Source organism: Petromyzon marinus, chromosome 23 (assembly GCF_048934315.1).
Source record: "Petromyzon marinus isolate PM22_M1 ecotype Great Lakes invasive population chromosome 23, UKy_Petmar_22M1.pri1.0, whole genome shotgun sequence".
Taxonomy (NCBI): Eukaryota; Metazoa; Chordata; class Hyperoartia; order Petromyzontiformes; family Petromyzontidae; genus Petromyzon; species Petromyzon marinus.
Window position 1 is genome coordinate 13,120,001 of NC_133689.1, and position 25,000 is coordinate 13,145,000.

At 45.3% G+C, this 25,000-nt stretch overlaps 46 non-coding genes and 8 pseudogenes across 46 annotated transcripts; all 54 read right to left on the reverse strand.

Moving 5' to 3' along the window:
• Positions 1 to 23: 23 nt before the first annotated feature.
• Positions 24 to 142, reverse strand: LOC142927172 (5S ribosomal RNA). Its single transcript, XR_012944097.1, has one exon. It is a non-coding gene; the product is annotated as a 5S ribosomal RNA (ribosomal RNA).
• A 427-nt stretch (positions 143 to 569) lies between these two features.
• On the reverse strand, positions 570 to 688 carry LOC142928264 (5S ribosomal RNA; annotated as a pseudogene).
• Positions 689 to 1,119: 431 nt separating this feature from the next.
• LOC142927672 (5S ribosomal RNA) lies at positions 1,120 to 1,238 on the reverse strand. Its single transcript, XR_012944595.1, has one exon. It is a non-coding gene; the product is annotated as a 5S ribosomal RNA (ribosomal RNA).
• A 252-nt stretch (positions 1,239 to 1,490) lies between these two features.
• Positions 1,491 to 1,609, reverse strand: LOC142927173 (5S ribosomal RNA). The gene has a single exon (XR_012944098.1). It is a non-coding gene; the product is annotated as a 5S ribosomal RNA (ribosomal RNA).
• Positions 1,610 to 2,036: 427 nt separating this feature from the next.
• Positions 2,037 to 2,155, reverse strand: LOC142927683 (5S ribosomal RNA). The gene has a single exon (XR_012944607.1). It is a non-coding gene; the product is annotated as a 5S ribosomal RNA (ribosomal RNA).
• Positions 2,156 to 2,407: 252 nt separating this feature from the next.
• On the reverse strand, positions 2,408 to 2,526 carry LOC142927261 (5S ribosomal RNA). Its single transcript, XR_012944186.1, has one exon. It is a non-coding gene; the product is annotated as a 5S ribosomal RNA (ribosomal RNA).
• A 253-nt stretch (positions 2,527 to 2,779) lies between these two features.
• LOC142928265 (5S ribosomal RNA) lies at positions 2,780 to 2,898 on the reverse strand (annotated as a pseudogene).
• Positions 2,899 to 3,333: 435 nt separating this feature from the next.
• Positions 3,334 to 3,452, reverse strand: LOC142927695 (5S ribosomal RNA). Its single transcript, XR_012944619.1, has one exon. It is a non-coding gene; the product is annotated as a 5S ribosomal RNA (ribosomal RNA).
• Positions 3,453 to 3,704: 252 nt separating this feature from the next.
• On the reverse strand, positions 3,705 to 3,823 carry LOC142927174 (5S ribosomal RNA). The gene has a single exon (XR_012944099.1). It is a non-coding gene; the product is annotated as a 5S ribosomal RNA (ribosomal RNA).
• A 427-nt stretch (positions 3,824 to 4,250) lies between these two features.
• On the reverse strand, positions 4,251 to 4,369 carry LOC142927707 (5S ribosomal RNA). Its single transcript, XR_012944631.1, has one exon. It is a non-coding gene; the product is annotated as a 5S ribosomal RNA (ribosomal RNA).
• Positions 4,370 to 4,621: 252 nt separating this feature from the next.
• LOC142927964 (5S ribosomal RNA) lies at positions 4,622 to 4,740 on the reverse strand (annotated as a pseudogene).
• Positions 4,741 to 5,167: 427 nt separating this feature from the next.
• Positions 5,168 to 5,286, reverse strand: LOC142927719 (5S ribosomal RNA). Its single transcript, XR_012944643.1, has one exon. It is a non-coding gene; the product is annotated as a 5S ribosomal RNA (ribosomal RNA).
• A 251-nt stretch (positions 5,287 to 5,537) lies between these two features.
• LOC142927098 (5S ribosomal RNA) lies at positions 5,538 to 5,656 on the reverse strand. Its single transcript, XR_012944023.1, has one exon. It is a non-coding gene; the product is annotated as a 5S ribosomal RNA (ribosomal RNA).
• Positions 5,657 to 6,087: 431 nt separating this feature from the next.
• On the reverse strand, positions 6,088 to 6,206 carry LOC142926334 (5S ribosomal RNA). The gene has a single exon (XR_012943259.1). It is a non-coding gene; the product is annotated as a 5S ribosomal RNA (ribosomal RNA).
• Positions 6,207 to 6,458: 252 nt separating this feature from the next.
• Positions 6,459 to 6,577, reverse strand: LOC142926296 (5S ribosomal RNA). The gene has a single exon (XR_012943221.1). It is a non-coding gene; the product is annotated as a 5S ribosomal RNA (ribosomal RNA).
• Positions 6,578 to 6,829: 252 nt separating this feature from the next.
• LOC142927262 (5S ribosomal RNA) lies at positions 6,830 to 6,948 on the reverse strand. The gene has a single exon (XR_012944187.1). It is a non-coding gene; the product is annotated as a 5S ribosomal RNA (ribosomal RNA).
• A 427-nt stretch (positions 6,949 to 7,375) lies between these two features.
• LOC142926910 (5S ribosomal RNA) lies at positions 7,376 to 7,494 on the reverse strand. Its single transcript, XR_012943834.1, has one exon. It is a non-coding gene; the product is annotated as a 5S ribosomal RNA (ribosomal RNA).
• A 253-nt stretch (positions 7,495 to 7,747) lies between these two features.
• On the reverse strand, positions 7,748 to 7,866 carry LOC142927045 (5S ribosomal RNA). Its single transcript, XR_012943969.1, has one exon. It is a non-coding gene; the product is annotated as a 5S ribosomal RNA (ribosomal RNA).
• Positions 7,867 to 8,297: 431 nt separating this feature from the next.
• On the reverse strand, positions 8,298 to 8,416 carry LOC142927730 (5S ribosomal RNA). The gene has a single exon (XR_012944654.1). It is a non-coding gene; the product is annotated as a 5S ribosomal RNA (ribosomal RNA).
• Positions 8,417 to 8,668: 252 nt separating this feature from the next.
• LOC142926611 (5S ribosomal RNA) lies at positions 8,669 to 8,787 on the reverse strand. The gene has a single exon (XR_012943535.1). It is a non-coding gene; the product is annotated as a 5S ribosomal RNA (ribosomal RNA).
• Positions 8,788 to 9,214: 427 nt separating this feature from the next.
• Positions 9,215 to 9,333, reverse strand: LOC142925753 (5S ribosomal RNA). The gene has a single exon (XR_012942676.1). It is a non-coding gene; the product is annotated as a 5S ribosomal RNA (ribosomal RNA).
• Positions 9,334 to 9,585: 252 nt separating this feature from the next.
• LOC142927309 (5S ribosomal RNA) lies at positions 9,586 to 9,704 on the reverse strand. Its single transcript, XR_012944234.1, has one exon. It is a non-coding gene; the product is annotated as a 5S ribosomal RNA (ribosomal RNA).
• A 427-nt stretch (positions 9,705 to 10,131) lies between these two features.
• Positions 10,132 to 10,250, reverse strand: LOC142927741 (5S ribosomal RNA). Its single transcript, XR_012944665.1, has one exon. It is a non-coding gene; the product is annotated as a 5S ribosomal RNA (ribosomal RNA).
• A 252-nt stretch (positions 10,251 to 10,502) lies between these two features.
• Positions 10,503 to 10,621, reverse strand: LOC142926612 (5S ribosomal RNA). The gene has a single exon (XR_012943536.1). It is a non-coding gene; the product is annotated as a 5S ribosomal RNA (ribosomal RNA).
• Positions 10,622 to 11,052: 431 nt separating this feature from the next.
• On the reverse strand, positions 11,053 to 11,171 carry LOC142927059 (5S ribosomal RNA). The gene has a single exon (XR_012943982.1). It is a non-coding gene; the product is annotated as a 5S ribosomal RNA (ribosomal RNA).
• A 252-nt stretch (positions 11,172 to 11,423) lies between these two features.
• Positions 11,424 to 11,542, reverse strand: LOC142927897 (5S ribosomal RNA). The gene has a single exon (XR_012944822.1). It is a non-coding gene; the product is annotated as a 5S ribosomal RNA (ribosomal RNA).
• A 427-nt stretch (positions 11,543 to 11,969) lies between these two features.
• Positions 11,970 to 12,088, reverse strand: LOC142927752 (5S ribosomal RNA). The gene has a single exon (XR_012944676.1). It is a non-coding gene; the product is annotated as a 5S ribosomal RNA (ribosomal RNA).
• A 252-nt stretch (positions 12,089 to 12,340) lies between these two features.
• LOC142928388 (5S ribosomal RNA) lies at positions 12,341 to 12,459 on the reverse strand (annotated as a pseudogene).
• A 431-nt stretch (positions 12,460 to 12,890) lies between these two features.
• On the reverse strand, positions 12,891 to 13,009 carry LOC142926491 (5S ribosomal RNA). The gene has a single exon (XR_012943416.1). It is a non-coding gene; the product is annotated as a 5S ribosomal RNA (ribosomal RNA).
• Positions 13,010 to 13,261: 252 nt separating this feature from the next.
• LOC142926614 (5S ribosomal RNA) lies at positions 13,262 to 13,380 on the reverse strand. The gene has a single exon (XR_012943538.1). It is a non-coding gene; the product is annotated as a 5S ribosomal RNA (ribosomal RNA).
• Positions 13,381 to 13,811: 431 nt separating this feature from the next.
• On the reverse strand, positions 13,812 to 13,930 carry LOC142925955 (5S ribosomal RNA). The gene has a single exon (XR_012942879.1). It is a non-coding gene; the product is annotated as a 5S ribosomal RNA (ribosomal RNA).
• A 252-nt stretch (positions 13,931 to 14,182) lies between these two features.
• On the reverse strand, positions 14,183 to 14,301 carry LOC142926615 (5S ribosomal RNA). The gene has a single exon (XR_012943539.1). It is a non-coding gene; the product is annotated as a 5S ribosomal RNA (ribosomal RNA).
• Positions 14,302 to 14,732: 431 nt separating this feature from the next.
• Positions 14,733 to 14,851, reverse strand: LOC142926900 (5S ribosomal RNA). The gene has a single exon (XR_012943824.1). It is a non-coding gene; the product is annotated as a 5S ribosomal RNA (ribosomal RNA).
• Positions 14,852 to 15,103: 252 nt separating this feature from the next.
• Positions 15,104 to 15,223, reverse strand: LOC142927530 (5S ribosomal RNA). The gene has a single exon (XR_012944454.1). It is a non-coding gene; the product is annotated as a 5S ribosomal RNA (ribosomal RNA).
• Positions 15,224 to 15,650: 427 nt separating this feature from the next.
• LOC142926671 (5S ribosomal RNA) lies at positions 15,651 to 15,769 on the reverse strand. Its single transcript, XR_012943595.1, has one exon. It is a non-coding gene; the product is annotated as a 5S ribosomal RNA (ribosomal RNA).
• A 253-nt stretch (positions 15,770 to 16,022) lies between these two features.
• Positions 16,023 to 16,141, reverse strand: LOC142927713 (5S ribosomal RNA). Its single transcript, XR_012944636.1, has one exon. It is a non-coding gene; the product is annotated as a 5S ribosomal RNA (ribosomal RNA).
• A 431-nt stretch (positions 16,142 to 16,572) lies between these two features.
• Positions 16,573 to 16,691, reverse strand: LOC142927762 (5S ribosomal RNA). The gene has a single exon (XR_012944686.1). It is a non-coding gene; the product is annotated as a 5S ribosomal RNA (ribosomal RNA).
• Positions 16,692 to 16,943: 252 nt separating this feature from the next.
• Positions 16,944 to 17,062, reverse strand: LOC142926519 (5S ribosomal RNA). Its single transcript, XR_012943443.1, has one exon. It is a non-coding gene; the product is annotated as a 5S ribosomal RNA (ribosomal RNA).
• Positions 17,063 to 17,489: 427 nt separating this feature from the next.
• Positions 17,490 to 17,608, reverse strand: LOC142927773 (5S ribosomal RNA). The gene has a single exon (XR_012944697.1). It is a non-coding gene; the product is annotated as a 5S ribosomal RNA (ribosomal RNA).
• Positions 17,609 to 17,860: 252 nt separating this feature from the next.
• On the reverse strand, positions 17,861 to 17,979 carry LOC142926616 (5S ribosomal RNA). Its single transcript, XR_012943540.1, has one exon. It is a non-coding gene; the product is annotated as a 5S ribosomal RNA (ribosomal RNA).
• Positions 17,980 to 18,406: 427 nt separating this feature from the next.
• Positions 18,407 to 18,526, reverse strand: LOC142927053 (5S ribosomal RNA). Its single transcript, XR_012943977.1, has one exon. It is a non-coding gene; the product is annotated as a 5S ribosomal RNA (ribosomal RNA).
• A 428-nt stretch (positions 18,527 to 18,954) lies between these two features.
• Positions 18,955 to 19,073, reverse strand: LOC142927213 (5S ribosomal RNA). Its single transcript, XR_012944138.1, has one exon. It is a non-coding gene; the product is annotated as a 5S ribosomal RNA (ribosomal RNA).
• A 253-nt stretch (positions 19,074 to 19,326) lies between these two features.
• Positions 19,327 to 19,445, reverse strand: LOC142927103 (5S ribosomal RNA). Its single transcript, XR_012944028.1, has one exon. It is a non-coding gene; the product is annotated as a 5S ribosomal RNA (ribosomal RNA).
• A 431-nt stretch (positions 19,446 to 19,876) lies between these two features.
• On the reverse strand, positions 19,877 to 19,995 carry LOC142927784 (5S ribosomal RNA). Its single transcript, XR_012944708.1, has one exon. It is a non-coding gene; the product is annotated as a 5S ribosomal RNA (ribosomal RNA).
• A 252-nt stretch (positions 19,996 to 20,247) lies between these two features.
• On the reverse strand, positions 20,248 to 20,366 carry LOC142926617 (5S ribosomal RNA). Its single transcript, XR_012943541.1, has one exon. It is a non-coding gene; the product is annotated as a 5S ribosomal RNA (ribosomal RNA).
• Positions 20,367 to 20,793: 427 nt separating this feature from the next.
• On the reverse strand, positions 20,794 to 20,912 carry LOC142926733 (5S ribosomal RNA). Its single transcript, XR_012943657.1, has one exon. It is a non-coding gene; the product is annotated as a 5S ribosomal RNA (ribosomal RNA).
• Positions 20,913 to 21,165: 253 nt separating this feature from the next.
• On the reverse strand, positions 21,166 to 21,284 carry LOC142928071 (5S ribosomal RNA; annotated as a pseudogene).
• A 431-nt stretch (positions 21,285 to 21,715) lies between these two features.
• Positions 21,716 to 21,834, reverse strand: LOC142927795 (5S ribosomal RNA). Its single transcript, XR_012944719.1, has one exon. It is a non-coding gene; the product is annotated as a 5S ribosomal RNA (ribosomal RNA).
• Positions 21,835 to 22,086: 252 nt separating this feature from the next.
• LOC142928389 (5S ribosomal RNA) lies at positions 22,087 to 22,205 on the reverse strand (annotated as a pseudogene).
• Positions 22,206 to 22,636: 431 nt separating this feature from the next.
• Positions 22,637 to 22,755, reverse strand: LOC142925799 (5S ribosomal RNA). The gene has a single exon (XR_012942722.1). It is a non-coding gene; the product is annotated as a 5S ribosomal RNA (ribosomal RNA).
• Positions 22,756 to 23,007: 252 nt separating this feature from the next.
• On the reverse strand, positions 23,008 to 23,126 carry LOC142927969 (5S ribosomal RNA; annotated as a pseudogene).
• Positions 23,127 to 23,557: 431 nt separating this feature from the next.
• Positions 23,558 to 23,676, reverse strand: LOC142925800 (5S ribosomal RNA). The gene has a single exon (XR_012942723.1). It is a non-coding gene; the product is annotated as a 5S ribosomal RNA (ribosomal RNA).
• A 252-nt stretch (positions 23,677 to 23,928) lies between these two features.
• On the reverse strand, positions 23,929 to 24,047 carry LOC142927970 (5S ribosomal RNA; annotated as a pseudogene).
• A 431-nt stretch (positions 24,048 to 24,478) lies between these two features.
• LOC142927054 (5S ribosomal RNA) lies at positions 24,479 to 24,598 on the reverse strand. Its single transcript, XR_012943978.1, has one exon. It is a non-coding gene; the product is annotated as a 5S ribosomal RNA (ribosomal RNA).
• Between the last annotated feature and the right edge of the window lie 402 nt (positions 24,599 to 25,000).

Sequence of the window (25,000 nt, forward strand, 5' to 3'; positions counted from 1 at the left end):
CCATCCAGATCCAAATATACAAAAGCCTACAACACCTGGTATTCCTAGGCAGTCTCCCATGCAAGTACTAACCAGACTCGACCGTGCTTAGCTTCCGAGATCAGATGAGATCGGGCGCATTCAGGGTGATATGGTCGTAGGCCATGCTTGGAAAGACCTGTCGCACATTCAGATGTATAAAACAATCAACATTCAACTATACTTCTGGAGGTCATCGCTCAAAAAACCTTTATACTGGTAGAAACGAAGTTGTAAACTGAGTGTACCAGCCTGCAATAGATTAATGTGTCCGTCCGTCCGTCCCCTTTCAATACTTTAACGAAGTGAAATCTCGTGCTGTTGGGTGTATAAAATCAGTAATAGACAGCGCAGAGACTTGTCCTACCAGCCCACTCTGCAGGGACCTGTTTCTGAGCTCCTGGTTGAGCCCCGAAAGAGTGGCATCAAACATTATATTACAAAAAATATTGATCCCAATGCAGTACACCATATCGACTTGAAATTGGCAGGTGCACTCACTGGATGAGTCGAAGTGTAAAAAGCGACCCATCCAGATACAACAATGCAAAAGCCTACAACACCTGGTATTCCCAGGCAGTCTCCCATCCAAGTACTCACCATGCTCGACTCTGCTTAGCTTCCGAGATCAAACGAGATCGCGCGCATTCAGGGTGAGATGGTCGTAGGCCATGCTTGGAAAGACCTGTCGCACATTCAGCTGTATTAAACAATCAACATTTAACTATACTTCTGGAGGTCATCGCTCAAAAAACCTTTATACTGGTAGAAACGAAGTTGTAATCTGAGTGTACCAGCCTGCAATAGATTAATGTGTCCGTCCGTCCGTCCGTCCCCTTTCAATACTTTAACGAAGTGAAATCTCGTGCTGTTGGGTGTATAAAATCAGTAATAGACAGCGCAGAGACTTGTCCTAACAGCCCACTCTGCAGGGACCTGTTCCTGAACTCCTGGTTGAGCCCCGAAAGAATGGCATCAAACATTATATTACAAAAAATATTGATCCCAATGCAGTACACCATATCGACTTGAAATTGGCAGGTGCACTCACTGGATGAGTCGAAGTGTAAAAAGCGACCCATCCAGATACAATAATGCAAAAGCCTACAACACCTGGTATTCCCAGGCAGTCTCCCATCCAAGTACTAACCAGGCTCGACCATGCTTAGCTTCCGAGATCAGACGAGATCGGGCGCATTCAGGGTGATATGGTCGTAGGCCGTGCTTGCAGAGACCTGTCGAACACTCATATGTATAAAACAATCAACATTCAACTATACTCCTGGAGGTCATCGCTCGTGAAAACGTTTATTCTGAGCTCCTGGTTTAGCCCCGAAAGAGTGGCATCAAACAGTTTTTTACAAAAAATATTGATCCCAATGCAGTACACCATATCGACGTGAAATTGACAGGTGCACTCACTGCATGAGTCGAAGTGTAAAAAGCGTGCCATCCAGATCCAAATATACAAAAGCCTACAACACCTGGTATTCCTAGGCAGTCTCCCATGCAAGTACTAACCAGACTCGACCGTGCTTAGCTTCCGAGATCAGATGAGATCGGGCGCATTCAGGGTGATATGGTCGTAGGCCATGCTTGGAAAGACCTGTCGCACATTCAGATGTATTAAACAATCAACATTCAACTATACTTCTGGAGGTCATCGCTCAAAAAACCTTTATACTGGTAGAAACGAAGTTGTAAACTGAGTGTACCAGCCTGCAATAGATTAATGTGTCCGTCCGTCTGTCCCCTTTCAATACTTTAACGAAGTGAAATCTCGTGCTGTTGGGTGTATAAAATCAGTAATAGACAGCGCAGAGACTTGTCCTACCAGCCCACTCTGCAGGGACCTGTTTCTGAGCTCCTGGTTGAGCCCCGAAAGAGTGGCATCAAACATTATATTACAAAAAATATTGATCCCAATGCAGTACACCATATCGACTTGAAATTGGCAGGTGCACTCACTGGATGAGTCGAAGTGTAAAAAGCGACCCATCCAGATACAATAATGCAAAAGCCTACAACACCTGGTATTCCCAGGCAGTCTCCCATCCAAGTACTAACCAGGCTCGACCATGCTTAGCTTCCGAGATCAGACGAGATCGGGCGCATTCAGGGTGATATGGTCGTAGGCCATGCTTGGAAAGACCTGTCGCACATTCAGATGTATAAAACAATCAACATTCAACTATAATTCTCGAGGTCATCGCTCATAAAACCTTTAATCTGAGCTCCTGGTTGATCCCCGAAAGAGTGGCATCAAACATTATTTTACAAGAAAATATTCATCCCAATGCAGTACACCATATCGACGTGAAATTGACAGGTGCACTCACAGTATGAGTCGAAGTGTAAAAAGCGTGCCATCCAGATCCAAATATACAAAAGCCTACAACACCTGGTATTCCCAGGCAGTCTCCCATGCAAGTACCAACCAGACTCGACCGTGCTTAGCTTCCGAGATCAGATGAGATCGGGCGCATTCAGGGTGATATGGTCGTAGGCCATGCTTGGAAAGACCTGTCGCACATTCATATGTATTAAACAATCAACATTCAACTATACTCCTGGAGGTCATCGCTCGTGAAAACGTTTATTCTGAGCTCCTGGTTTAGCCCCGAAAGAGTGGCATCAAACAGTATTTTGCAAAAAATTATTGATCCCAATGCAGTACACCATATCGACGTGAAATTGGCAGGTGCACTAACTGGATGAGTCGAAGTGTAAAAAGCGACCCATCCAGTTACAACAATGCAAAAGCCTACAACACCTGGTATTCCCAGGCAGTCTCCCATCCAAGTACTCACCATGCTCGACTCTGCTTAGCTTCCGAGATCAAACGAGATCGCGCGCATTCAGGGTGAGATGGTCGTAGGCCATGCTTGGAAAGACCTGTCGCACATTCAGCTGTATTAAACAATCAACATTCAACTATACTTCTGGAGGTCATCGCTCAAAAAACCTTTATACTGGTAGAAACGAAGTTGTAATCTGAGTGTACCAGCCTGCAATAGATTAATGTGTCCGTCCGTCCGTCCGTCCGTCCCCTTTCAATACTTTAACGAAGTGAAATCTCGTGCTGTTGGGTGTATAAAATCAGTAATAGACAGCGCAGAGACTTGTCCTAACAGCCCACTCTGCAGGGACCTGTTCCTGAACTCCTGGTTGAGCCCCGAAAGAATGGCATCAAACATTATATTACAAAAAATATTGATCCCAATGCAGTACACCATATCGACTTGAAATTGGCAGGTGCACTCACTGGATGAGTCGAAGTGTAAAAAGCGACCCATCCAGATACAATAATGCAAAAGCCTACAACACCTGGTATTCCCAGGCAGTCTCCCATCCAAGTACTAACCAGGCTCGACCATGCTTAGCTTCCGAGATCAGACGAGATCGGGCGCATTCAGGGTGATATGGTCGTAGGCCGTGCTTGCAGAGACCTGTCGAACACTCATATGTATAAAACAATCAACATTCAACTATACTCCTGGAGGTCATCGCTCGTGAAAACGTTTATTCTGAGCTCCTGGTTTAGCCCCGAAAGAGTGGCATCAAACAGTTTTTTACAAAAAATATTGATCCCAATGCAGTACACCATATCGACGTGAAATTGACAGGTGCACTCACTGCATGAGTCGAAGTGTAAAAAGCGTGCCATCCAGATCCAAATATACAAAAGCCTACAACACCTGGTATTCCTAGGCAGTCTCCCATGCAAGTACTAACCAGACTCGACCGTGCTTAGCTTCCGAGATCAGATGAGATCGGGCGCATTCAGGGTGATATGGTCGTAGGCCATGCTTGGAAAGACCTGTCGCACATTCAGATGTATTAAACAATCAACATTCAACTATACTTCTGGAGGTCATCGCTCAAAAAACCTTTATACTGGTAGAAACGAAGTTGTAAACTGAGTGTACCAGCCTGCAATAGATTAATGTGTCCGTCCGTCCGTCCCCTTTCAATACTTTAACGAAGTGAAATCTCGTGCTGTTGGGTGTATAAAATCAGTAATAGACAGCGCAGAGACTTGTCCTACCAGCCCACTCTGCAGGGACCTGTTTCTGAGCTCCTGGTTGAGCCCCGAAAGAGTGGCATCAAACATTATATTACAAAAAATATTGATCCCAATGCAGTACACCATATCGACTTGAAATTGGCAGGTGCACTCACTGGATGAGTCGAAGTGTAAAAAGCGACCCATCCAGATACAATAATGCAAAAGCCTACAACACCTGGTATTCCCAGGCAGTCTCCCATCCAAGTACTAACCAGGCTCGACCATGCTTAGCTTCCGAGATCAGACGAGATCGGGCGCATTCAGGGTGATATGGTCGTAGGCCGTGCTTGCAGAGACCTGTCGAACACTCATATGTATAAAACAATCAACATTCAACTATACTCCTGGAGGTCATCCCTGGTGAAAACGTTTATTCTGAGCTCCTGGTTTAGCCCCGAAAGAGTGGCATCAAACAGTATTTTACAAAAAATATTGATCCCAATGCAGTACACCATATCGACGTGAAATTGGCAGGTGCACTAACTGGATGAGTCGAAGTGTAAAAAGCGACCCATCCAGATACAACAATGCAAAAGCCTACAACACCTGGTATTCCCAGGCAGTCTCCCATCCAAGTACTCACCAGGCTCGACTCTGCTTAGCTTCCGAGATCAAACGAGATCGCGCGCATTCAGGGTGAGATGGTCGTAGACCATGCTTGGAAAGACCTGTCGCACATTCAGCTGTATTAAACAATCAACATTCAACTATACTTCTGGAGGTCATCGCTCAAAAAACCTTTATACTGGTAGAAACGAAGTTGTAATCTGAGTGTACCAGCCTGCAATAGATTAATGTGTCCGTCCGTCCGTCCCCTTTCAATACTTTAACGAAGTGAAATCTCGTGCTGTTGGGTGTATAAAATCAGTAATAGACAGCGCAGAGACTTATCCTAACAGCCCACTCTGCAGGGACCTGTTTCTGAGCTCCTGGTTGAGCCCCGAAAGAATGGCATCAAACATTATATTACAAAAAATATTGATCCCAATGCAGTACACCATATCGACTTGAAATTGGCAGGTGCACTCACTGGATGAGTCGAAGTGTAAAAAGCGACCCATCCAGATACAATAATGCAAAAGCCTACAACACCTGGTATTCCCAGGCAGTCTCCCATCCAAGTACTAACCAGGCTCGACCATGCTTAGCTTCCGAGATCAGACGAGATCGGGCGCATTCAGGGTGATATGGTCGTAGGCCGTGCTTGCAGAGACCTGTCAACACTCATATGTATAAAACAATAAACATTTAACTATACTCCTGGAGGTCATCGCTCGTGAAAACGTTTATTCTGAGCTCCTGGTTGAGCCCCGAAAGAGTGGCATCAAACATTATATTACAAAAAATATTGATCCCAATGCAGTACACCATATCGACGTGAAATTGACAGGTGCACTCACTGCATGAGTCGAAGTGTAAAAAGCGTGCCATCCAGATCCAAATATACAAAAGCCTACAACACCTGGTATTCCCAGGCAGTCTCCCATGCAAGTACTAACCAGACTCGACCGTGCTTAGCTTCCGAGATCAGATGAGATCGGGTGCATTCAGTGTGATATGGTCGTAGGCCATGCTTGGAAAGACCTGTCGCACATTCAGATGTATTAAACAATCAACATTCAACTATACTTCTGGAGGTCATCGCTCAAAAAACCTTTATAATGGTAGAAACGAAGTTGTAAACTGAGTGTACCAGCCTGCAATAGATTAATGTGTCCGTCCGTCCGTCCGTCCCCTTTCAATACTTTAACGAAGTGAAATCTCGTGCTGTTGGGTGTATAAAATCAGTAATAGACAGCGCAGAGACTTGTCCTACCAGCCCACTCTGCAGGGACCTGTTTCTGAGCTCCGAGTTGAGCCCCGAAAGAGTGGCATCAAACATTATATTACAAAAAATATTGATCCCAATGCAGTACACCATATCGACGTGAAATTGGCAGGTGCACTCACTGGATGAGTCGAAGTGTAAAAAGCGACCCATCCATATACAACAATGCAAAAGCCTACAACACCTGGTATTCCCAGGTAGTCTCCCATCCAAGTACTAACCAGGCTCGACCATGCTTAGCTTCCGAGATCAGACGAGATCGGGCGCATTCAGGGTGATATGGTCGTAGGCCGTGCTTGCAGAGACCTGTCGAACACTCATATGTATAAAACAATCAACATTCAACTATACTCCTGGAGGTCATCGTTCGTGAAAACGTTTATTCTGAGCTCCTGGTTTAGCCCCGAAAGAGTGGCATCAAACAGTATTTTACAAAAAATATTGATCCCAATGCAGTACACCATATCGACGTGAAATTGGCAGGTGCACTAACTGGATGAGTCGACGTGTAAAAAGCGACCCATCCAGATACAACAATGCAAAATCCTACAACACCTGGTATTCCCAGGCAGTCTCCCATCCAAGTACTAACCAGGCTCGACCATGCTTAGCTTCCGAGATCAGACGAGATCGGGCGCATTCAGGGTGATATGGTCGTAGGCCATGCTTGGAAAGACCTGTCGCACATTCAGATGTATAAAACAATCAACATTCAACTATAATTCTCGAGGTCATCGCTCATAAAACCTTTAATCTGAGCTCCTGGTTGATCCCCGAAAGAGTGGCATCAAACATTATTTTACAAGAAAATATTCATCCCAATGCAGTACACCATATCGACGTGAAATTGACAGGTGCACTCACAGCATGAGTCGAAGTGTAAAAAGCGTGCCATCCAGATCCAAATATACAAAAGCCTACAACACCTGGTATTCCCAGGCAGTCTCCCATGCAAGTACCAACCAGACTCGACCGTGCTTAGCTTCCGAGATCAGATGAGATCGGGCGCATTCAGGGTGATATGGTCGTAGGCCATGCTTGGAAAGACCTGTCGCACATTCAGATGTATTAAACAATCAACATTCAACTATACTTCTGGAGGTCATCGCTCAAAAAACCTTTATACTGGTAGAAACGAAGTTGTAAACTGAGTGTACCAGCCTGCAATAGATTAATGTGTCCGTCCGTCCGTCCCCTTTCAATACTTTAACGAAGTGAAATCTCGTGCTGTTGGGTGTATAAAATCAGTAATAGACAGCGCAGAGACTTGTCCTACCAGCCCACTCTGCAGGGATCTGTTTCTGAGCTCCTGGTTGAGCCCCGAAAGAGTGGCATCAAACATTATATTACAAAAAATATTGATCCCAATGCAGTACACCATATCGACGTGAAATTGGCAGGTGCACTAACTGGATGAGTCGAAGTGTAAAAAGCGACCCATCCAGATACAACAATGCAAAAGCCTACAACACCTGGTATTCTCAGGCAGTCTCCCATCCAAGTACTAACCAGGCTCGACCATGCTTAGCTTCCGAGATCAGACGAGATCGGGCGCATTCATGGTGATATGGTCGTAGGCCGTGCTTGCAGAGACCTGTCGAACACTCATATGTATAAAACAATCAACATTCAACTATACTCCTGGAGGTCATCGCTCGTGAAAACGTTTATTCTGAGCTCAAGGTTTAGCCCCGAAAGAATGGCATCAAACAGTATTTTGCAAAAAATTATTGATCCCAATGCAGTACACCATATCGACGTGAAATTGGCAGGTGCACTAACTGGATGAGTCGAAGTGTAAAAAGCGACCCATCCAGATACAACAATGCAAAAGCCTACAACACCTGGTATTCCCAGGCAGTCTCCCATCCAAGTACTCACCAGGCTCGACCCTGCTTAGCTTCCGAGATCAAACGAGATCGCGCGCATTCAGGGTGAGATGGTCGTAGGCCATGCTTGGAAAGACCTGTCGCACATTCAGCTGTATTAATCAATCAACATTCAACTATACTTCTGGAGGTCATCGCTCAAAAAACCTTTATACTGGTAGAAACGAAGTTGTAATCTGAGTGTACCAGCATGCAATAGATTAATGTGTCCGTCCGTCCGTCCGTCCCCTTTCAATACTTTAACGAAGTGAAATCTCGTGCTGTTGGGTGTATAAAATCAGTAATAGACAGCGCAGAGACTTGTCCTAACAGCCCACTCTGCAGGGACCTGTTTCTGAGCTCCTGGTTGAGCCCCGAAATAATGGCATCAAACATTATATTACAAAAAATATTGATCCCAATGCAGTACACCATATCGACTTGAAATTGGCAGGTGCACTCACTGGATGAGTCGAAGTGTAAAAAGCGACCCATCCAGATACAATAATGCAAAAGCCTACAACACCTGGTATTCCCAGGCAGTCTCCCATCCAAGTACTAACCAGGCTCGACCATGCTTAGCTTCCGAGATCAGACGAGATCGGGCGCATTCAGGGTGATATGGTCGTAGGCCGTGCTTGCAGAGACCTGTCGAACACTCATATGTATAAAACAATCAACATTCAACTATACTCCTGGAGGTCATCGCTCGTGAAAACGTTTATTCTGAGCTCCTGGTTTAGCCCCGAAAGAGTGGCATCAAACAGTTTTTTACAAAAAATATTGATCCCAATGCAGTACACCATATCGACGTGAAATTGACAGGTGCACTCACTGCATGAGTCGAAGTGTAAAAAGCGTGCCATCCAGATCCAAATATACAAAAGCCTACAACACCTGGTATTCCCAGGCAGTCTCCCATGCAAGTACTAACCAGACTCGACCGTGCTTAGCTTCCGAGATCAGATGAGATCGGGCGCATTCAGGGTGATATGGTCGTAGGCCATGCTTGGAAAGACCTGTCGCACATTCAGATGTATAAAACAATCAACATTCAACTATACTTCTGGAGGTCATCGCTCAAAAAACCTTTATACTGGTAGAAAGGAAGTTGTAAACTGAGTGTACCAGCCTGCAATAGATTAATGTGTCCGTCCGTCCGTCCCCTTTCAATACTTTAACGAAGTGAAATCTCGTGCTGTTGGGTGTATAAAATCAGTAATAGACAGCGCAGAGACTTGTCCTAACAGCCCACTCTGCAGGGACCTGTTTCTGAGCTCCTGGTTGAGCCCCGAAAGAATGGCATCAAACATTATATTACAAAAAATATTGATCCCAATGCAGTACACCATATCGACGTGAAATTGGCAGGTGCACTCACTGGATGAGTCGAAGTGTAAAAAGCGACCCATCCAGATACAATAATGCAAAAGCCTACAACACCTGGTATTCCCAGGCAGTCTCCCACCCAAGTACTAACCAGGCTCGACCATGCTTAGCTTCCGAGATCAGACGAGATCGGGCGCATTCAGGGTGATATGGTCGTAGGCCGTGCTTGCAGAGACCTGTCGAACACTCATATGTATAAAACAATCAACATTCACCTATACTCCTGGAGGTCATCGCTCGTGAAAACGTTTATTCTGAGCTCCTGGTTTAGCCCCGAAAGAGTGGCATCAAACAGTATTTTACAAAAAATATTGATCCCAATGCAGTACACCATATCGACGTGAAATTGACAGGTGCACTCACTGCATGAGTCGAAGTGTAAAAAGCGTGCCATCCAGATCCAAATATACAAAAGCCTACAACACCTGGTATTCCCAGGCAGTCTCCCTTGCAAGTACTAACCAGACTCGACCGTGCTTAGCTTCCGAGATCAGATGAGATCGGGCGCATTCAGGGTGATATGGTCGTAGGCCATGCTTGGAAAGACCTGTCGCACATTCAGATGTATTAAACAATCAACATTCAACTATACTTCTGGAGGTCATCGCTCAAAAAACCTTTATACTGGTAGAAACGAAGTTGTAAACTGAGTGTCGCAGCCTGCAATAGATTAATGTGTCCGTCCGTCCGTCCCCTTTCAATACTTTAACGAAGTGAAATCTCTTGCTGTTGGGTGTATAAAATCAGTAATAGACAGCGCAGAGACTTGTCCTACCAGCCCACTCTGCAGGGACCTGTTTCTGAGCTCCTGGTTGAGCCCCGAAAGAGTGGCATCAAACATTATATTACAAAAAATATTGATCCCAATGCAGTACACCATATCGACTTGAAATTGGCAGGTGCACTCACTGGATGAGTCGAAGTGTAAAAATCGACCCATCCAGATACAATAATGCAAAAGCCTACAACACCTGGTATTCCCAGGCAGTCTCCCATCCAAGTACTAACCAGGCTCGACCATGCTTAGCTTCCGAGATCAGACGAGATCGGGCGCATTCAGGGTGATATGGTCGTAGGCCGTGCTTGCAGAGACCTGTCGAACACTCATATGTATAAAACAATAAACATTTAACTATACTCCTGGAGGTCATCGCTCGTGAAAACGTTTATTCTGAGCTCCTGGTTTAGCCCCGAAAGAGTGGCATCAAACAGTATTTTACAAAAAATATTGATCCCAATGCAGTACACCATATCGACGTGAAATTGACAGGTGCACTCACTGCATGTGTCGAAGTGTAAAAAGCGTGCCATCCAGATCCAAATATACAAAAGCCTACAACACCTGGTATTCCCAGGCAGTCTCCCATGCAAGTACTAACCAGACTCGACCGTGCTTAGCTTCCGAGATCAGATGAGATCGGGCGCATTCAGGGTGATATGGTCGTAGGCCATGCTTGGAAAGACCTGTCGCACATTCAGATGTATTAAACAATCAACATTCAACTATACTTCTGGAGGTCATCGCTCAAAAATCCTTTATACTGGTAGAAAGGAAGTTGTGAACTGAGTGTACCAGCCTGCAATAGATTAATGTGTCCGTCCGTCCGTCCGTCCCCTTTCAATGCTTTCACGAAGTGAAATCTCGTGCTGTTGGGTGTATAAAATCAGTAATAGACAGCGCAGAGACTTGTACTACCAGCCCACTCTGCAGGGACCTGTTTCTGAGCTCCTGGTTGAGCCCCGAAAGAGTGGCATCAAACATTATATTACAAAAAATATTGCTCCCAATACAGTACACCATATCGACGTGAAATTGGCAGGTGCACTAACTGGATGAGTCGAAGTGTAAAAAGCGACCCATCCAGATACAACAATGCAAAAGCCTACAACACCTGGTATTCCCAGGCAGTCTCCCATCCAAGTAATAACCAGGCTCGACCATGCTTCGCTTCCGAGATCAGACGAGATCGGGCGCATTCAGGGTGATATGGTCGTAGGCCGTGCTTTCAGAGACCTGTCCAACACTCATATGTATAAAACAATCAACATTCAACTATACTCCTGGAGGTCATCGCTCGTGAAAACGTTTATTCTGAGCTCCTGGTTTAGCCCCGAAAGAGTGGCATCAAACATTATATTACAAAAAATATTGATCCCAATACAGTACACCATATCGACGTGAAATTGGCAGGTGCACTAACTGGATGAGTCGAAGTGTAAAAAGCGACCCATCCAGATACAACAATGCAAAAGCCTACAACACCTGGTATTCCCAGGCAGTCTCCCATCCAAGTACTAACCAGGCTCGACTCTGCTTAGCTTCTGAGATCAGACGAGATCGCGCGCATTCAGGGTGAGATGGTCGTAGGCCATGCTTGGAAAGACCTGTCGCACATTCAGCTGTATTAAACAATCAACATTCAACTATACTTCTGGAGGTCATCGCTCAAAAAACCTTTATACTGGTAGAAACGAAGTTGTAAACTGAGTGTACCAGCCTGCAATAGATTAATGTGTCCGTCCGTCCGTCCCCTTTCAATACTTTAACGAAGTGAAATCTCGTGCTGTTGGGTGTATAAAATCAGTAATAGACAGCGCAGAGACTTGTCCTACCAGCCCACTCTGCAGGGACCTGTTTCTGAGCTCCTGGTTGAGCCCCGAAAGAGTGGCATCAAACATTATATTACAAAAAATATTGATCCCAATGCAGTACACCATATCGACTTGAAATTGGCAGGTGCACTCACTGGATGAGTCGAAGTGTAAAAAGCGACCCATCCAGATACAATAATGCAAAAGCCTACAACACCTGGTATTCCCAGGCAGTCTCCCATCCAAGTACTAACCAGGCTCGACCATGCTTAGCTTCCGAGATCAGACGAGATCGGGCGCATTCAGGGTGATATGGTCGTAGGCCGTGCTTGCAGAGACCTGTCGAACACTCATATGTATAAAACAATCAACATTCAACTATACTCCTGGAGGTCATCGCTCGTGAAAACGTTTATTCTGAGCTCCTGGTTTAGCCCCGAAAGAGTGGCATCAAACAGTATTTTACAAAAAATATTGATCCGAATGCAGTACACCATATCGACGTGAAATTGATAGGTGCACTCACTGCATGAGTCGAAGTGTAAAAAGCGTGCCATCCAGATCCAAATATACAAAAGCCTACAACACCTGGTATTCCCAGGCAGTCTCTCATGCAAGTACTAACCAGACTCGACCGTGCTTAGCTTCCGAGATCAGATGACATCGGGCGCATTCAGGGTGATATGGTCGTAGGCCATGCTTGGAAAGACCTGTCGCACATTCAGATGTATTAAACAATCAACATTCAACTATACTTCTGGAGGTCATCGCTCAAAAAACCTTTATACTGGTAGAAACGAAGTTGTAAACTGAGTGTACCAGCCTGCAATAGATTAATGTGTCCGTCCGTCCGTCCGTCCCCTTTCAATACTTTAACGAAGTGAAATCTCGTGCTGTTGGGTGTATAAAATCAGTAATAGACAGCGCAGAGACTTGTCCTACCAGCCCACTCTGCAGGGACCTGTTTCTGAGCTCCTGGTTGAGCCCCGAAAGAGTGGCATCAAACATTATATTACAAAAAATATTGATCCCAATGCAGTACACCATATCGACTTGAAATTGGCAGGTGCACTCACTGGATGAGTCGAAGTGTAAAAATCGACCCATCCAGATACAATAATGCAAAAGCCTACAACACCTGGTATTCCCAGGCAGTCTCCCATCCAAGTACTAACCAGGCTCGACCATGCTTAGCTTCCGAGATCAGACGAGATCGGTCGCATTCAGGGTGATATGGTCGTAGGCCGTGCTTGCAGAGACCTGTCGAACACTCATATGTATAAAACAATAAACATTTAACTATACTCCTGGAGGTCATCGCTCGTGAAAACGTTTATTCTGAGCTCCTGGTTTAGCCCCGAAAGAGTGGCATCAAACAGTATTTTGCAAAAAATATTGATCCCAATGCAGTACACCATATCGACGTGAAATTGGCAGGTGCACTAACTGGATGAGTCGAAGTGTAAAAAGCGACCCATCCAGATCCAAATATACAAAAGCCTACAACACCTGGTATTCCCAGGCAGTCTCCCATGCAAGTACTAACCAGACTCGACCGTGCTTAGCTTCCGAGATCAGATGAGATCGGGCGCATTCAGGGTGATATGGTCGTAGGCCATGCTTGGAAAGACCTGTCGCACATTCAGATGTATTAAACAATCAACATTCAACTATAATTCTGGAGGTCATCGCTCAAAAAACCTTTATACTGGTAGAAAGGAAGTTGTAAACTGAGTGTACCAGCCTGCAATAGATTAATGTGTCCGTCCGTCCGTCCGTCCCCTTTCAATACTTTAACGAAGTGAAATCTCGTGCTGTTGGGTGTATAAAATCAGTAATAGACAGCGCAGAGACTTGTCCTAACAGCCCACTCTGCAGGGACCTGTTTCTGAGCTCCTGGTTGAGCCCCGAAAGAGTGGCATCAAACATTATATTACAAAAAATATTGATCCCAATGCAGTACACCATATCGACTTGAAATTGGCAGGTGCACTCACTGGATGAGTCGAAGTGTAAAAATCGACCCATCCAGATACAATAATGCAAAAGCCTACAACACCTGGTATTCCCAGGCAGTCTCCCATCCAAGTACTAACCAGGCTCGACCATGCTTAGCTTCCGAGATCAGACGAGATCAGGCGCATTCAGGGTGATATGGTCGTAGGCCGTGCTTGCAGAGACCTGTCGAACACTCATATGTATAAAACAATAAACATTTAACTATACTCCTGGAGGTCATCGCTCGTGAAAACGTTTATTCTGAGCTCCTGGTTTAGCCCCGAAAGAGTGGCATCAAACAGTATTTTACAAAAAATATTGATCCCAATGCAGTACACCATATCGACGTGAAATTGACAGGTGCACTCACTGCATGAGTCGAAGTGTAAAAAGCGTACCATCCAGATACAAATATACAAAAGCCTACAACACCTGGTATTCCCAGGCAGTCTCCCATGCAAGTACTAACCAGACTCGACCGTGCTTAGCTTCCGAGATCAGATGAGATCGGGCGCATTCAGGGTGATATGGTCGTAGGCCATGCTTGGAAAGACCTGTCGCACATTCAGATGTATTAAACAATCAACATTCAACTATACTTCTGGAGGTCATCGCTCAAAAAACCTTTATACTGGTAGAAAGGAAGTTGTGAACTGAGTGTACCAGCCTGCAATAGATTAATGTGTCCGTCCGTCCGTCCGTCCCCTTTCAATCCTTTCACGAAGTGAAATCTCGTGCTGTTGGGTGTATAAAATCAGTAATAGACAGCGCAGAGACTTGTACTACCAGCCCACTCTGCAGGGACCTGTTTCTGAGCTCCTGGTTGAGCCCCGAAAGAGTGGCATCAAACAATATATTACAAAAAATATTGATCCCAATACAGTACACCATATCGACGTGAAATTGGCAGGTGCACTAACTAGATGAGTCGAAGTGTAAAAAGCGACCCATCCAGATACAACAATGCAAAAGCCTACAACACCTGGTATTCCCAGGCAGTCTCCCATCCAAGTAATAACCAGGCTCGACCATGCTTAGCTTCCGAGATCAGATGAGATCAGGCGCATTCAGGGTGATATGGTCGTAGGCCGTGCTTGCAGAGACCTGTCGAACACTCATATGTATTAAACAATCAACATTCAAATATACTCCTGGAGGTCATCGCTCGTGAAAACGTTTATTCTGAGCTCCTGGTTTAGCCCCGAAAGAGTGGCATCAAACAGTATTTTGCAAAAAATATTGATCCCAATGCAGTACACCATATCGACGTGAAATTGGCAGGTGCACTAACTGGATGAGTCGAAGTGTAAAAAGCGACCCATCCAGATACAACAATGCAAAAGCCTACAACACCTGGTATTCCCAGGCAGTCTCCCATCCAAGTACTAACCAGGCTCGACTCTGCTTAGCTTCACGAGATCAGACGAGATCGGGCGCATTCAGGGTGATATCGTCGTAGGCCATGCTTGGAAAGACTTGTCGCACATTCAGATGTATAAAACAATCAACATTCAACTATACTTCTGGAGGTCATCGCTCAAAAAACCTTTATACTGGTAGAAACGAAGTTGTAAACTGAGTGTACCAGCCTGCAATAGATTAATGTGTCCGTCCGTCCGTCCCCTTTCAATACTTTAACGAAGTGAAATCTCGTGCTGTTGGGTGTATAAAATCAGTAATAGACAGCGCAGAGACTTGTCCTACCAGCCCACTCTGCAGGGATCTGTTTCTGAGCTCCTGGTTGAGCCCCGAAAGAGTGGCATCAAACATTATATTACAAAAAATATTGATCCCAATGCAGTACACCATATCGACGTGAAATTGGCAGGTGCACTAACTGGATGAGTCGAAGTGTAAAAAGCGACCCATCCAGATACAACAATGCAAAAGCCTACAACACCTGGTATTCCCAGGCAGTCTCCCATCCAAGTACTAACCAGGCTCGGCTATGCTTAGCTTCCGAGATCAGACGAGATCGGGCGCATTCAGGGTGATATGGTCGTAGGCCGTGCTTGCAAAGACCTGTCGAACACTCATATGTATAAAACAATCAACATTCAACTATACTCCTGGAGGTCATCGCTCGTGAAAACGTTTATTCTGAGCTCCTGGTTTAGCCCCGAAAGAGTGGCATCAAACAGTATTTTGCAAAAAATTATTGATCCCAATGCAGTACACCATATCGACGTGAAATTGGCAGGTGCACTAACTGGATGAGTCGAAGTGTAAATAGCGACCCATCCAGATACAACAATGCAAAATCCTACAACACCTGGTATTCCCAGGCAGTCTCCCATCCAAGTACTAACCAGGCTCGACTCTGCTTAGCTTACGAGATCAGACGAGATCGCGCGCATTCAGGGTGAGATGGTCGTAGGCCATGCTTGGAAAGACCTGTCGCACATTCAGCTGTATTAAACAATCAACATTCAACTATACTTCTGGAGGTCATCGCTCAAAAAACCTTTATACTGGTAGAAACGAAGTTGTAAACTGAGTGTACCAGCCTGCAATAGATTAATGTGTCCGTCCGTCCGTCCGTCCCCTTTCAATACTTTAACGAAGTGAAATCTCGTGCTGTTGGGTGTATAAAATCAGTAATAGACAGCGCAGAGACTTGTCCTACCAGCCCACTCTGCAGGGACCTGTTTCTGAGCTCCTGGTTGAGCCCCGAAAGAGTGGCATCAAACATTATATTACAAAAAATATTGATCCCAATGCAGTACACCATATCCACTTGAAATTGGCAGGTGCACTCACTGGATGAGTGGAAGTGTAAAAGGCGACCCATCCATATACAATAATGCAAAAGCCTACAACACCTGGTATTCCCAGGCAGTCTCCCATCCAAGTACTAACCAGGCTCGACCATGCTTAGCTTCCGAGATCAGACGAGATCGGGCGCATTCAGGGTGATATGGTCGTAGGCCGTGCTTGCAGAGACCTGTCCAACACTCATATGTATAAAACAATCAACATTCAACTATACTCCTGGAGGTCATCGCTCGTGAAAACGTTTATTCTGAGCTCCTGGTTTAGCCCCGAAAGAGTGGCATCAAACATTATATTACAAAAAATATTGATCCCAATACAGTACACCATATCGACGTGAAATTGGCAGGTGCACTAACTGCATGAGTCGAAGTGTAAAAAGCGTGCCATCCAGATCCAAATATACAAAAGCCTACAACACCTGGTATTCCCAGGCAGTCTCCCATGCAAGTACTAACCAGACTCGACCGTGCTTAGCTTCCGAGATCTGATGAGATCGGGCGCATTCAGGGTGATATGGTCGTAGGCCATGCTTGGAAAGACCTGTCGCACATTCAGATGTATTAAACAATCAACATTCAACTATACTTCTGGAGGTCATCGCTCAAAAAACCTTTATACTGGTAGAAACGAAGTTGTAAACTGAGTGTACCAGCCTGCAATAGATTAATGTGTCCGTCCGTCCGTCCCCTTTCAATACTTTAACGAAGTGAAATATCGTGCTGTTGGGTGTATAAAATCAGTAATAGACAGCGCAGAGACTTGTCCTACCAGCCCACTCTGCAGGGACCTGTTTCTGAGCTCCTGGTTGAGCCCCGAAAGAGTGGCATCAAACATTATATTACAAAAAATATTGATCCCAATGCAGTACACCATATCGACTTGAAATTGGCAGGTGCACTAACTGGATGAGTCTAAGTGTAAAAAGCGACCCATCCAGATACAACAATGCAAAAGCCTACAACACCTGGTATTCCCAGGCAGTCTCCCATCCAAGTACTAACCAGGCTCGACCATGCTTAGCTTCCGAGATCAGACGAGATCGGGCGCATTCAGGGTGATATGGTCGTAGGCCGTGCTTGCAGAGACCTGTCGAACACTCATATGTATAAAACAATAAACATTTAACTATACTCCTGGAGGTCATCGCTCGTGAAAACGTTTATTCTGGGCTCCTGGTTTAGCCCCGAAAGAGTGGCATCAAACAGTATTTTACAAAAAATATTGATCCCAATGCAGTACACCATATCGACGTGAAATTGACAGGTGCACTCACTGCATGAGTCGAAGTGTAAAAAGCGTGCCATCCAGATCCAAATATACAAAAGCCTACAACACCTGGTATTCCCAGGCAGTCTCCCATGCAAGTACTAACCAGACTCGACCGTGCTTAGCTTCCGAGATCAGATGAGATCGGGCGCATTCAGGGTGATATGGTCGTAGGCCATGCTTGGAAAGACCTGTCGCACATTCAGATGTATTAAACAATCAACATTCAACTATACTTCTGGAGGTCATCGCTCAAAAAACCTTTATACTGGTAGAAAGGAAGTTGTGAACTGAGTGTACCAGCCTGCAATAGATTAATGTGTCCGTCCGTCCGTCCCCTTTCAATCCTTTCACGAAGTGAAATCTCGTGCTGTTGGGTGTATAAAATCAGTAATAGACAGCGCAGAGACTTGTACTACCAGCCCACTCTGCAGGGACCTGTTTCTGAGCTCCTGGTTGAGCCCCGAAAGAGTGGCATCAAACAGTATTTTGCAAAAAATATTGATCCCAATGCAGTACACCATATCGACGTGAAATTGGCAGGTGCACTAACTGGATCAGTCGAAGTGTAAAAAGCGACCCATCCAGATACAACAATGCAAAAGCCTACAACACCTGGTATTCCCAGGCAGTCTCCCATCCAAGTACTAACCAGGCTCGACTCTGCTTAGCTTCACGAGATCAGACGAGATCGGGCGCATTCAGGGTGATATGGTCGTAGGCCATGCTTGGAAAGACTTGTCGCACATTCAGATGTATAAAACAATCAACATTCAACTATACTTCTGGAGGTCATCGCTCAAAAAACCTTTATACTGGTAGAAACGAAGTTGTAAACTGAGTGTACCAGCCTGCAATAGATTAATGTGTCCGTCCGTCCGTCCCCTTTCAATACTTTAACGAAGTGAAATCTCGTGCTGTTGGGTGTATAAAATCAGTAATAGACAGCGCAGAGACTTGTCCTACCAGCCCACTCTGCAGGGATCTGTTTCTGAGCTCCTGGTTGAGCCCCGAAAGAGTGGCATCAAACATTATATTACAAAAAAATATTGATCCCAATGCAGTACACCATATCGACGTGAAATTGGCAGGTGCACTAACTGGATGAGTCGAAGTGTAAAAAGCGACCCATCCAGATACAACAATGCAAAAGCCTACAACACCTGGTATTCCCAGGCAGTCTCCCATCCAAGTACTCACCAGGCTCGGCTATGCTTAGCTTCCGAGATCAGACGAGATCGGGCGCATTCAGGGTGATATGGTCGTAGGCCGTGCTTGCAAAGACCTGTCGAACACTCATATGTATAAAACAATCAACATTCAACTATACTCCTGGAGGTCATCGCTCGTGAAAACGTTTATTCTGAGCTCCTGGTTTAGCCCCGAAAGAGTGGCATCAAACAGTATTTTGCAAAAAATTATTGATCCCAATGCAGTACACCATATCGACGTGAAATTGGCAGGTGCACTAACTGGATGAGTCGAAGTGTAAATAGCGACCCATCCAGATACAACAATGCAAAAGCCTACAACACCTGGTATTCCCAGGCAGTCTCCCATCCAAGTACTAACCAGGCTCGACTCTGCTTAGCTTCCGAGATCAGACGAGATCGCGCGCATTCAGGGTGAGATGGTCGTAGGCCATGCTTGGAAAGACCTGTCGCACATTCAGCTGTATTAAACAATCAACATTCAACTATACTTCTGGAGGTCATCGCTCAAAAAACCTTTATACTGGTAGAAACGAAGTTGTAAACTGAGTGTACCAGCCTGCAATAGATTAATGTGTCCGTCCGTCCGTCCGTCCCCTTTCAATACTTTAACGAAGTGAAATCTCGTGCTGTTGGGTGTATAAAATCAGTAATAGACAGCGCAGAGACTTGTCCTACCAGCCCACTCTGCGGGGACCTGTTTCTGAGCTCCTGGTTGAGCCCCGAAAGAGTGGCATCAAACATTATATTACAAAAAATATTGATCCCAATGCAGTACACCATATCCACTTGAAATTGGCAGGTGCACTCACTGGATGAGTGGAAGTGTAAAAGGCGACCCATCCAGATACAATAATGCAAAAGCCTACAACACCTGGTATTCCCAGGCAGTCTCCCATCCAAGTACTAACCAGGCTCGACCATGCTTAGCTTCCGAGATCAGACGAGATCGGGCGCATTCAGGGTGATATGGTCGTAGGCCGTGCTTGCAGAGACCTGTCCAACACTCATATGTATAAAACAATCAACATTCAACTATACTCCTGGAGGTCATCGCTCGTGAAAACGTTTATTCTGAGCTCCTGGTTTAGCCCCGAAAGAGTGGCATCAAACATTATATTACAAAAAATATTGATCCCAATACAGTACACCATATCGACGTGAAATTGGCAGGTGCACTAACTGCATGAGTCGAAGTGTAAAAAGCGTGCCATCCAGATCCAAATATACAAAAGCCTACAACACCTGGTATTCCCAGGCAGTCTCCCATGCAAGTACTAACCAGACTCGACCGTGCTTAGCTTCCGAGATCAGATGAGATCGGGCGCATTCAGGGTGATATGGTCGTAGGCCATGCTTGGAAAGACCTGTCGCACATTCAGATGTATTAAACAATCAACATTCAACTATACTTCTGGAGGTCATCGCTCAAAAAACCTTTATACTGGTAGAAACGAAGTTGTAAACTGATTGTACCAGCCTGCAATAGATTAATGTGTCCGTCCGTCCGTCCCCTTTCAATACTTTAACGAAGTGAAATCTCGTGCTGTTGGGTGTATAAAATCAGTAATAGATAGTGCAGAGACTTGTCCTACCAGCCCACTCTGCAGGGATCTGTTTCTGAGCTCCTGGTTGAGCCCCGAAAGAGTGGCATCAAACATTATATTACAAAAAATATTGATCCCAATGCAGTACACCATATCGACGTGAAATTGGCAGGTGCACTAACTGGATGAGTCGAAGTGTAAAAAGCGACCCATCCAGATACAACAATGCAAAAGCCTACAACACCTGGTATTCCCAGGCAGTCTCCCATCCAAGTACTAACCAGGCTCGACCATGCATAGCTTCCGAGATCAGACGAGATCGGGCGCATTCAGGGTGATATGGTCGTAGGCCGTGCTTGCAGAGACCTGTCGAACACTCATATGTATAAAACAATCAACATTCAACTATACTCCTGGAGGTCATCGCTCGTGAAAACGTTTATTCTGAGCTCCTGGTTTAGCCCCGAAAGAGTGGCATCAAACAGTATTTTGCAAAAAATTATTGATCCCAATGCAGTACACCATATCGACGTGAAATTGGCAGGTGCACTAACTGGATGAGTCGAAGTGTAAAAAGCGACCCATCCAGATACAACAATGCAAAAGCCTACAACACCTGGTATTCCCAGGCATTCTCCCATCCAAGTACTAACCAGGCTCGACTCTGCTTAGCTTCCGAGATCAGACGAGATCGCGCGCATTCAGGGTGAGATGGTCGTAGGCCATGCTTGGAAAGACCTGTCGCACATTCAGCTGTATTAAACAATCAACATTCAACTATACATCTGGAGGTCATCGCTCAAAAAACCTTTATACTGGTAGAAACGAAGTTGTAAACTGAGTGTACCAGCCTGCAATAGATTAATGTGTCCGTCCGTCCGTCCGTCCCCTTTCAATACTTTAACGAAGTGAAATCTCGTGCTGTTGGGTGTATAAAATCAGTAATAGACAGCGCAGAGACTTGTCCTACCAGCTCACTCTGCAGGGACCTGTTTCTGAGCTCCTGGTTGAGCCCCGAAAGAGTGGCATCAAACATTATATTACAAAAAATATTGATCCCAATGCAGTACACCATATCGACTTGAAATTGGCAGGTGCACTCACTGGATGAGTCGAAGTGTAAAAAGCGACCCATCCAGATACAATAATGCAAAAGCCTACAACACCTGGTATTCCCAGGCAGTCTCCCATCCAAGTACTAACCAGGCTCGACCATGCTTAGCTTCCGAGATCAGACGAGATCGGGCGCATTCAGGGTGATATGGTCGTAGGCCGTGCTTGCAGAGACCTGTCGAACACTCATATGTATAAAACAATCAACATTCAACTATACTACTGGAGGTCATCGCTCGTGAAAACGTTTATTCTGAGCTCCTGGTTTAGCCCCGAAAGAGTGGCATCAAACAGTATTTTACAAAAAATATTGATCCCAATGCAGTACACCATATCGACGTGAAATTGACAGGTGCACTCACTGCATGAGTCGAAGTGTAAAAAGCGTGCCATCCAGATCCAAATATACAAAAGCCTACAACACCTGGTATTCCCAGGCAGTCTCTCATGCAAGTACTAACCAGACTCGACCGTGCTTAGCTTCCGAGATCAGATGACATCGGGCGCATTCAGGGTGATATGGTCGTAGGCCATGCTTGGAAAGACCTGTCGCACATTCAGATGTATTAAACAATCAACATTCAACTATACTTCTGGAGGTCATCGCTCAAAAAACCTTTATACTGGTAGAAACGAAGTTGTAAACTGAGTGTACCAGCCTGCAATAGATTAATGTGTCCGTCCGTCCGTCCGTCCCCTTTCAATACTTTAACGAAGTGAAATCTCGTGCTGTTGGGTGTATAAAATCAGTAATAGACAGCGCAGAGACTTGTCCTACCAGCCCACTCTGCAGGGACCTGTTTCTGAGCTCCTGGTTGAGCCCCGAAAGAGTGGCATCAAACATTATATTACAAAAAATATTGATCCCAATGCAGTACACCATATCGACTTGAAATTGGCAGGTGCACTCACTGGATGAGCCGAAGTGTAAAAAGCGACCCATCCAGATACAATAATGCAAAAGCCTACAACACCTGGTATTCCCAGGCAGTCTCCCATCTAAGTACTAACCAGGCTCGACCATGCTTAGCTTCCGAGATCAGACGAGATCGGGCGCATTCAGGGTGATATGGTCGTAGGCCGTGCTTGCAGAGACCTGTCGAACACTCATATGTATAAAACAATCAACATTCAACTATACTCCTGGAGGTCATCGCTCGTGAAAACGTTTATTCTGAGCTCCTGGTTTAGCCCCGAAAGAGTGGCATCAAACAGTATTTTACAAAAAATATTGATCCCAATGCAGTACACCATATCGACGTGAAATTGACAGGTGCACTCACTGCATGAGTCGAAGTGTAAAAAGCGTGCCATCCAGATCCAAATATACAAAAGCCTACAACACCTGGTATTCCCAGGCAGTCTCCCATGCAAGTACTAACCAGACTCGACCGTGCTTAGCTTCCGAGATCAGATGACATCGGGCGCATTCAGGGTGATATGGTCGTAGGCCATGCTTGGAAAGACCTGTCGCACATTCAGATGTATTAAACAATCAACATTCAACTATACTTCTGGAGGTCATCGCTCAAAAAACCTTTATACTGGTAGAAACGAAGTTGTAAACTGAGTGTACCAGCCTGCAATAGATGAATGTGTCCGTCCATCCGTCCGGCCCCTTTCAATACTTTAACGAAGTGAAATCTCGTGCTGTTGGGTGTATAAAATCAGTAATAGACAGCGCAGAGACTTGTCCTACCAGCCCACTCTGCAGGGACCTGTTTCTGAGCTCCTGGTTGAGCCCCGAAAGAGTGGCATCAAACATTATATTACAAAAAATATTGATCCCAATGCAGTACACCATATCGACTTGAAATTGGCAGGTGCACTCACTGGATGAGCCGAAGTGTAAAAAGCGACCCATCCAGATACAATAATGCAAAAGCCTACAACACCTGGTATTCCCAGGCAGTCTCCCATCTAAGTACTAACCAGGCTCGACCATGCTTAGCTTCCGAGATCAGACGAGATCGGGCGCATTCAGGGTGATATGGTCGTAGGCCGTGCTTGCAGAGACCTGTCGAACACTCATATGTATAAAACAATCAACATTCAACTATACTCCTGGAGGTCATCGCTCGTGAAAACGTTTATTCTGAGCTCCTGGTTTAGCCCCGAAAGAGTGGCATCAAACAGTATTTTACAAAAAATATTGATCCCAATGCAGTACACCATATCGACGTGAAATTGACAGGTGCACTCACTGCATGAGTCGAAGTGTATAAAGCGTGCCATCCAGATCCAAATATACAAAAGCCTACAACACCTGGTATTCCCAGGCAGTCTCCCATGCAAGTACTAACCAGACTCGACCGTGCTTAGCTTCCGAGATCAGATGACATCGGGCGCATTCAGGGTGATATGGTCGTAGGCCATGCTTGGAAAGACCTGTCGCACATTCAGATGTATTAAACAATCAACATTCAACTATACTTTTGGAGGTCATCGCTCAAAAAACCTTTATACTGGTAGAAACGAAGTTGTAAACTGAGTGTACCAGCCTGCAATAGATGAATGTGTCCGTCCATCCGTCCGGCCCCTTTCAATACTTTAACGAAGTGAAATCTCGTGCTGTTGGGTGTATAAAATCAGTAATAGACAGCGCAGAGACTTGTCCTACCAGCCCACTCTGCAGGGACCTGTTTCTGAGCTCCTGGTTGAGCCCCGAAAGAGTGGCATCAAACAGTATTTTGCAAAAAATATTGATCCCAATGCAGTACACCATATCGACGTGAAATTGGCAGGTGCACTAACTGGATGAGTCGAAGTGTAAAAAGCGACCCATCCAGATACAACAATGCAAAAGCCTACAACACCTGGTATTCCCAGGCAGTCTCCCATCCAAGTACTAACCAGGCTCGACTCTGCTTAGCTTCACGAGATCAGACGAGATCGGGCGCATTCAGGGTGATATGGTCGTAGGCCATGCTTGGAAAGACTTGTCGCACATTCAGATGTATAAAACAATCAACATTCAACTATACTTCTGGAGGTCATCGCTCAAAAAACCTTTATACTGGTAGAAACGAAGTTGTAAACTGAGTGTACCAGCCTGCAATAGATTAATGTGTCCGTCCGTCCGTCCCCTTTCAATACTTTAACGAAGTGAAATCTCGTGCTGTTGGGTGTATAAAATCAGTAATAGACAGCGCAGAGACTTGTCCTACCAGCCCACTCTGCAGGGATCTGTTTCTGAGCTCCTGGTTGAGCCCCGAAAGAGTGGCATCAAACATTATATTACAAAAAATATTGATCCCAATGCAGTACACCATATCGACGTGAAATTGGCAGGTGCACTAACTGGATGAGTCGAAGTGTAAATAGCG